The sequence below is a fragment of the Lissotriton helveticus genome, chromosome 7 (genome assembly GCF_964261635.1).
Source record: "Lissotriton helveticus chromosome 7, aLisHel1.1, whole genome shotgun sequence".
Lineage (NCBI taxonomy): Eukaryota > Metazoa > Chordata > Amphibia > Caudata > Salamandridae > Lissotriton > Lissotriton helveticus.
The window spans coordinates 1,930,840,697-1,930,848,439 of NC_136068.1; positions in this window are offsets into that span (position 1 = coordinate 1,930,840,697).

The following is a 7,743-nucleotide window of genomic DNA, read 5'->3' on the forward strand; positions in this document are numbered from 1 at the left end:
TATCTCACAGTATTCTGCCCAGTTCCTCCTCCCACCGTTTCTGGCCTGGGGATCTGCCTTTGTGTAACATCTTATTCAAGTGTGAGTATATTTCCGAAATGATTTTATTATCGTCTATCTTGAGGGACAACCATTTTTCAAATGCAAACATTGGTCTACATGCCTGAGGCATAATCTTCCTTAAGTTGGGCAAATGGGATAGGGACATTATGATCAAAGAGACATCCCAAACGCTTACACCCGCCCTTCACCCAACGTCTCTCAGCGCCCCTAGCCATGCCCGGAGGAAAGTCTGGGTTTGGGAATAAGGGAGTCAAGGGAGAGGGGAATGTGGTGAGGCCTGCGGAGATTGCTACCCTATCCCAGACTTGGAGTGTTGGGCGTGTAACAGGGGAAGAATAAAGCCCCCATGCTCCGGAGGACCTAGGCAGCCACACCTCCCTCCAAATATGAATTCCGTGACTGTCTGGTCCATGAAGACCCAGTGTTTCTCCATGAGCGGATGGTTCCACTCTACTAAATATCGCAACAGAGCGGCCTTATAGTAGCTCGTCACATTGGGTATTGTGAGGCCGCCGTCTTGCTTCGAGCGTTGCAGAAGTTGTTTCTGCAGCCTAGGTTTTACAGACCCCCAAATGAAGCGATCGATCTCCTGTTGGAGCTTATTAAGCAAGCCTGGGGTTCATGGGGGGGCCTGAGTCTGGGCTGGAGAGGTGTGCATATGCATGTGATCTGAAAGTGAACGGGCCTCGATAGTGGATTCCCATATACTCTCACAGGCGGACGGGGAGGCTAGGAAATGGTCCAACCGAGCGTATGTTTTATGGGCAGCGGAGTAAAAGGTGTAATCCCATTTCCCCGGGTGTTGAGGGTGCCCACATTCTTCCAGCCACTCTCGGCCCCACGTTGACAGTGCACCCGTGCTACCAGCTCTTAAGCCAGGTCAGTCCAACTCAGCATCAATCACTACATTTAAGTCCCCGCCCACCACCACAGCTGCATCCGTTGTATTTAGTACGTTTGCTAGGGCTTCCAATAAAAAGGCCTCGTGTTGCTCATTGCGTGAGTAAATGGAACCCAGAGTAAAATGGAACGTGTCTATCTGCATCTGGAGGGCCAGTAAGCAGCCATTAATTTCTGCTTTAGGACCCAGGACCATACCATTAAAGTGCTTATAAAAAATAAAATAGCCACTCCCCCTTTCTTGCCCTTCCCAGAAGACCAGTATTGCTATGGAGACCTTTTAGCATGCATTCTATGTGTTTCCCTAGAAAGTAAGTGTGTCTCCTGGAGCAAACATATATCCCCGATGAGTGCTTCTACAGAGAGAGTACCGCGCTCCTCTTAGTAGGATTATTAAGGCCTCGAACGTTGAGGCTAATTATCTTAGTCTCCACGGACATGGGGCTAAAAGCAAATCGTGTTGGGCCAGGATTGTGTCTTGCTAATCCGTGGTGAGATGTTAAAAATGTGATATGTAATAAGGTCTTCTAAAGATGTGTATAAGTGGGGGGAATAAAATGTTGGCTCGCTGGAGGGGGGCCCCAAATAACACAATATAAATCCCAACCTTACAACAAAACAAGAAATTATTATTAACTAATGAAAAATAGAGTTCATGGCTGAAGGGAGGCCGGTATATATGAGGGCAACCAGGATGGCAAGAGATATCCACCCGCACTGAGGATCACCGACCCCATCCCCACCAGGCCCAACACAGCAAATCAACCCAGAAACCTGGAAATACCTCAACTGGGAGGATCAGTGACTTCTACTTCTGTGCCGGAGAGGGAGCGGATCACCGCTGACCTTTCTCTAACAATCACAGCAGGGTCAGGGCACAGGCGCTCAAGTCTGAATCTGGCTTTTGAGCCTCAACGGCGACTGAGTGGAGCCCTTCCCCCATTGGAAGAACCCTGTGGAGCCTGATCACTGAGGTTCAATTTTAGGAGCTTGCAGGTCTTTTCCATGGAACAAAGCTGATGGATCTTGCCTTTAGATCGGAATATAAAATGAAAGGGGTGGCCCCAAGAGTAGGCAATTCCAGAGGACCGCAGATAAGTGGTTACGTGCCGAAAGTATTTCCTCTTCTGCAAAGTGCTTGCTGCAAGTTCCTGAAAGATCTGCGAAGAGTGACCTCTAAATTGTAGTGTTTGGGCGGATCGGTAGCGCTTTAAAAATGTCTTGTTTCACTTTAAAGGCATGCACACAAAAAATTATGTCCACATGAGGGTGGTTAGGCTGGCGGGAAGAACCCACACGATGACACCAATAACTGCACTCTCCGCTGAGGTGCCCAGAACAGAGCTGAACAAGGCTTGCACATATCCTTCCAGATCAGCCCCTTCTGCGCCCGTAGGAACTGCACAGATGCAGATATTATTCCGCCTCGACCTACTCTCCAGGTCCTCAGCGTGAGACTAAAGATCAATTTGTTGGTCCTGTAATCAAATTACCTGTTGTTGGGGTGCAGCCATTTCTTCATCTCTAGTTACTATGCCCCCCTCCAGGGCCACCAACCTCTCTCCGACAGCCTCAACATCCCAACACACCTCCCTCGGATCTGACTGCAGATCTCTCTTTACAGTCAGTATAGCTTCTCGAAGAGGCGTACTAAGACTGCCAAGACTTCACGGGTCACTGCGCCATCAGCACCCTCACCAGCGCCGGCCTGCTCCGGGTCTGTGTTGAAGGCCTCTGAGAGGTTGAGGAGGATGAGGGCTACTGTTTCTCCTCTGTCCAGAAGGGAGCGGCTGTCGTCTGTTGCAGCAAGGAGGACGGTTTCTGTGCTGTTTTTTTTTTCTGAAGCCAGATTGGGAGGTGGTGAGTTGGCTGTTGATGGCTTTCTCAATGACTTTCGCTGGGAACGGGAGTAGGGAGATGGGTCTGTAGTTTTTGAGGTCGGTAGGGTCCGCCGGGGGCTTCTTCAGGAGGTTTTTGATCTCAGCGTGTTTCCAGTCGTTGGGGAAGGAGGCGTTTGCCAGGGAGCACTTGATGGTGTGGCGAAGCATGGGTGCGATGGTGTCTTCGGTGGGGAGGGTTGTCCAGCTGTCGATTGTTATCTTCAGAGTGTCGGGGGTGGCTCGTGAGTTTTTAGTGTGTTGGTTGTCCTTGTCGAAGTTGACGTAAATGTGCTTGATTTTGTGGTGAAAGAAGGTGCAGAGTTTTTAGCAAAGGTCTTGTGAGGGAGGGATGTCAGTAGACTCGCTGGCGGGTTGGGGGAACTCCTTGATGATGCTGAAGGGTTCTTTGCTGTTGTGCGCATGTGTGGAGATTCTGTCTTCGATCGGTTTTTCTCGTATTTCTGATGAGTTGGTGGTGCGCGTTGGTGGCGGCTCTGAAGTTGTTGTGGGCTTCTGTCGATTTGGAGTTCCTCCAGGGGTTTAGGAGGCGGCAGCATGTGCGCCTGGACTCTCAAACATTTGGTGGTAAACCATCTGGCTTTCTTGGCGTGTGTGTTGTTCTTCTTCTTGAGGGGGGCTATGGTGTTGGCACTGTCGAAGATCCATCTGTTCAGAGTTTGGGCTGCGGTGTTGGGGTCTTCGTCTTCCGCGCTGGTTGGTGTGGAGTTGCAGAATGAGGAGGTGAGCTGGTCGTCCGTAAATTTGGTCCAGTTTCTTCGTCGGAGCAGGTGTCTGGGTGATGGGTATTCTGAAGGTGAAGTGGATGCATCGATGGTCTGTCCACGGGAGTTCGGAGGTGTGGCTGAAAGTGATGGTTTCCTGTTGTGAAGAGGGGGTCGAGGGTGTGTCCTACTGAGTGTGTAGGTCCGGAGGTTGTCCAGGAGGGGTGTGGTGTTGGGGTCTAGTTGGTTGTCGAGGTGGAAGTTGAGGTATCCCAGCAGGGTGTAGTTGGTTGATGCGATGGCTTGCGGGGAGATGATGTCTGTGATGGAGTTGGTGAAAGGTCTGCGGGGTCGGTAGAGGAGAGTTCCTCGGAGGGAGATTGTAGGGCTGGCCTGTAGCTTGAAGTGTAGGTGTTCCATCAGGTCTGTGGGCTCGTCGGGGTGTGTGCTCAGCTGGAGGGTGGATTTGTGGATGATGGCGTTAACTCCTCCCAGGCGGGTGTGGTGGTCCCTCCGGGAGATCTTGTATCCTTGGGGAATGGCGATGTCTGGTCCCGAGGTGGTGTTGGTCTAGGTTTTGGTGAAGAATGCTACGTCCAGGGTGGTGCTCTCGAGGAGTTCCCAGATTTCGGTGGCGTGTTTATGGAGTGATCAGATGTTGAGGAGGATGCATTGCAGGGTCGTGCCGGCATCGGTGACAGCTGAAGGGTCCATGGGTGTCGGCTTGTGATGCTAGCTTGCAGTTGTTGCATCCTGGGTTGAGTGCGTGGAGTGTCACTGGGTTGCAGCGCTGGTGGGTTGGAGGTCCAGGGTTCCTGGTGCTGGTCGCTGACGGGCGCAGACTGGCTTGCCTTTATCGCACCAGTGGCGCGCCCGCTGCTTAGCCGCACAGTGGCCGCCATTAAGTAGGAGTTGGGCAGGACAGCTGGGAGTCGGGAGCGGGGAACTGGCTTGGGCTGGTCGTGCTGGGGGACGCGGGGGCAGCAGCAGCGGGAAAAACGGGAAGCAAGCAAGAGAAGGAAGAATGTAAAGTGGTAAAAGGGTGAAAAAAAACAGAAAAAAGATAAAGAGTGAGAGGGTGAAAAGAATAAGGGGTGAAACGGAGCGTAAAGCAGAAGAAAACTGCTATAAAGAGTGAAAGGGGGAAAAAGCTGAAGGGTGAAAACGGAGCAGAAAGCTAAAGTGGAAAAACGGAGCAAAAAGCTAAAGGGTGAAAACTGAGCCAAAAGCTAAAGGGTGAAAATGGAGCAGAAAGGAGAGGATGAAGGGGGCAGAAAGCGGAGCCGGAGAAAGGAGCCCGAAGTCCATTGGACCACAAGGGATGAGGCGCAGGTATAACCTGCGGATGGAGGTGGGCTTCGAACACCAAAACTATGGGAATGCAGGGGCTCAGGAGAGGCCTCACTTAATGGTGGAGCTGTGAGGGTGGGAGAGCAGTTTCACTGACAATGAGTCCGTGGTGTTGCTTGTCTGTTCTCGCAGCGGCCACCATTAAGTAGGGGTCGGGGAGGGCTGGACAGCTGGGAGGCAGGAGTGGGGAGGGGAACTGGCTAGGGCTGGTCGCGCTGGGAAGAAGGGGTCGCAGGGACAGCAGCAGCGGGAAAAGCGGGAGGCAAGCAACAAAAGGGGAGATATGTAAAGAGGAGAAAAGATTTTAAAAAGACAGAAAAAAGATATAAAGAGCGAGAGGGTAAAAAGAATAAGGGGTGAAACGAAGCGGAAAGCAGAAGAAAACTCCTATAAAGAGTTAAAGGGGATAAAAGCTGAAGGGTGAAAACGGAGCAAGGGTGAAGACGGAGCAGAAAGCTAAAGGGTGAAAACGGAGCAAAAAGCTGAAGGGTGAAAATGGAGCAGAAAGGAGAGGCTGAAGGGGCAGAAAGCGGAGCGAGAGAAAGGAGTCAGAGGTCCACTGGACCACCAGCTATGAGGCGCAGGTATAACCTGCGGGTGGATGAGGGCCTCGAACACCAACACTACTGGAGTGCAGGGGCTCCGGAGATGCCTCACTTAATGGTGGAGCTGCGAGGGTGGGAGAGCAGTTTCACTGACAATGAGTCAGTGGTCTTGCAGTGGTCAGGGTGCTATAGGCTTGGCTCCAGAAGTCGGGGGTGCCTCACCGAGTGGAGCACTCTCAACCCTCTAAATCCCATGCCTCAATCGCCTTACACTCACAGAGGTAGAGCTATACCAGGAGCTGTGGGCCCTGCTTAATCTAATGGAATCCGCCTAGCCCCAATGATGGATCTCATACAGCCCCAAATGGCAGTCGATGGGGGGGCAATGAGGTTCTCCCCACCGGAGCCTGAATCGATGGATATAAGGCCAGGACACATAATGACCCACGTGTGTTCTCCCGATGGGCATGGGCCCACTGTGCAATGTAAAGCCTCCGCGTTTCCAATGCCCACTGACCCGATCCCAGGCCTCCGCAGGGTTCTCCGAGGCCTGCTGAGCGGCGGTAGCGCAGATCGTGTCGGGACCCCACCCCCTCACCTTAGTCCGCCGACACCTCGCCCCAGATGGCGACTCCTCCGTCGGCATGTGAGCGCTGTCAGCTCGGGGGCACTATAGTCCAAGGTCCGCTCCGGGACATGCTCTGGCAGACAAACAGGCCAATGCAGGCCCCGGTCATGTCTGTGGCCCTCCAGCGACTGTGCTGGCAATTATTAGGAGCATCGCTCTGAAAAGTGTTCTCGAGGTCCCGGGCACAGGCCCAGCGGCTATCTGGCTGCGTAACTCCCGGCTGGGCCGCCCCCAGGCTTTTGTCCCAAGTAGTCTGCCCACAGGGCGGTGTCGTGTCTTCTCTCCGGCACTGGCGAGGTCCGTAGTCCGATTCAGACAGGACCGGTCCTGTTCCGGGCATCGAGGTGCCGGCGCAACAACCGACTATTGCTCGCCTCGTCCGTCCTCAGAGCTGCACAATGGCCGCTAGCGGCAGCTCCAGTCTCCGACCTTAAGAAAGGGGCCATGCTCCATTTGTAAATTTCCCAGTGGAGCCACCGACGCCTTGCAGCAGGGTGAATCCTCCGGTGCCTAAATAAAGGAGGCTTCTGCACTATGACGATGCTATAGGCCCGGCGGGGACGGAGCACGATTGAGGCGTGTCCGTTCACTCTGCCATCTTGAATAAGAACCTTTCTCACTGCCCTGCGGGTTCCCTCGGGATCTTCGCTGAGCCCTACTTTATTTAATGTGTATTTAACATCGCTTGCTATTCTGATCAAATGTTTCAGTTTCTTACTTATACCCAGAAATGTGTTTCCTTAGCTAGCAACGATGGGAACATTAACAATAGATTGAGCAATTTTATGCTGGCAGTCTGCAAATGGGTAACTGCTTGAAATTAAATTCAGGAAAGACAGAGGTTGTTTTGTTTGGCAGAGAGACCCCTTTTGGTCTCCATCCTGGAGGCCTCAAGAACTTGGAGATCTTCTGCTACTGGCTATGAAAGTGACAAACTTAGGAGTCCTGCTAGGCTGCAAACTTACATAAGGAGACCAAGTTAATGCCATTTCTTCCATCTACTACACCATACAAATCGTGAAGAAAATTCTTCCCTACATTCCAGAGGCCTTACAAAAGACAGTTGTGACAGCCTTGATCCTGTCTAAACTCGATTATTGGAATGGACTATACCTGAAGGCACAGCAGCAATTCCTACGTAAGCTGCAAGTTCCCCAAAATGCAGCAGCATGTATGCTGGTTGGCATTCCTTAATATCAGTCGGTTAGATATGCATTGCTGGGGACCTCAGTTAAAACTGAAGGGCAACGGAGTTGCAAGATCTACTACAGGTCTTATGAACTTTTCTAAAAGACTAGGTTCGAGACCCATGGAGGCCATGATCCGCATCTATAAATCCAAATGCCTAGCAATCGCATCCTATGGGGCTGATATTTGGGGCTATGTTTCATCTCCAGGCATCCAAATTATAGAAAATAATTTTATACGAGCTTTGTTGTCACTCCCAAAGTCATCTCCTACATACTCAATTCATAGTGAAGTGGGTTTGGGACACATTACCGACCTTCTAAAAATGTCCCCCCTGCTATGCTGGGTCAAAACCTGGACAAATGAGGAGATCACGTTGAACCACCTCATACTCAAAGACTGTATGGCCTTAGATAAAGCGGACAGTATTCCCTGGCTTGCGTATGTTAGAGCGGCATGCGTGAAGC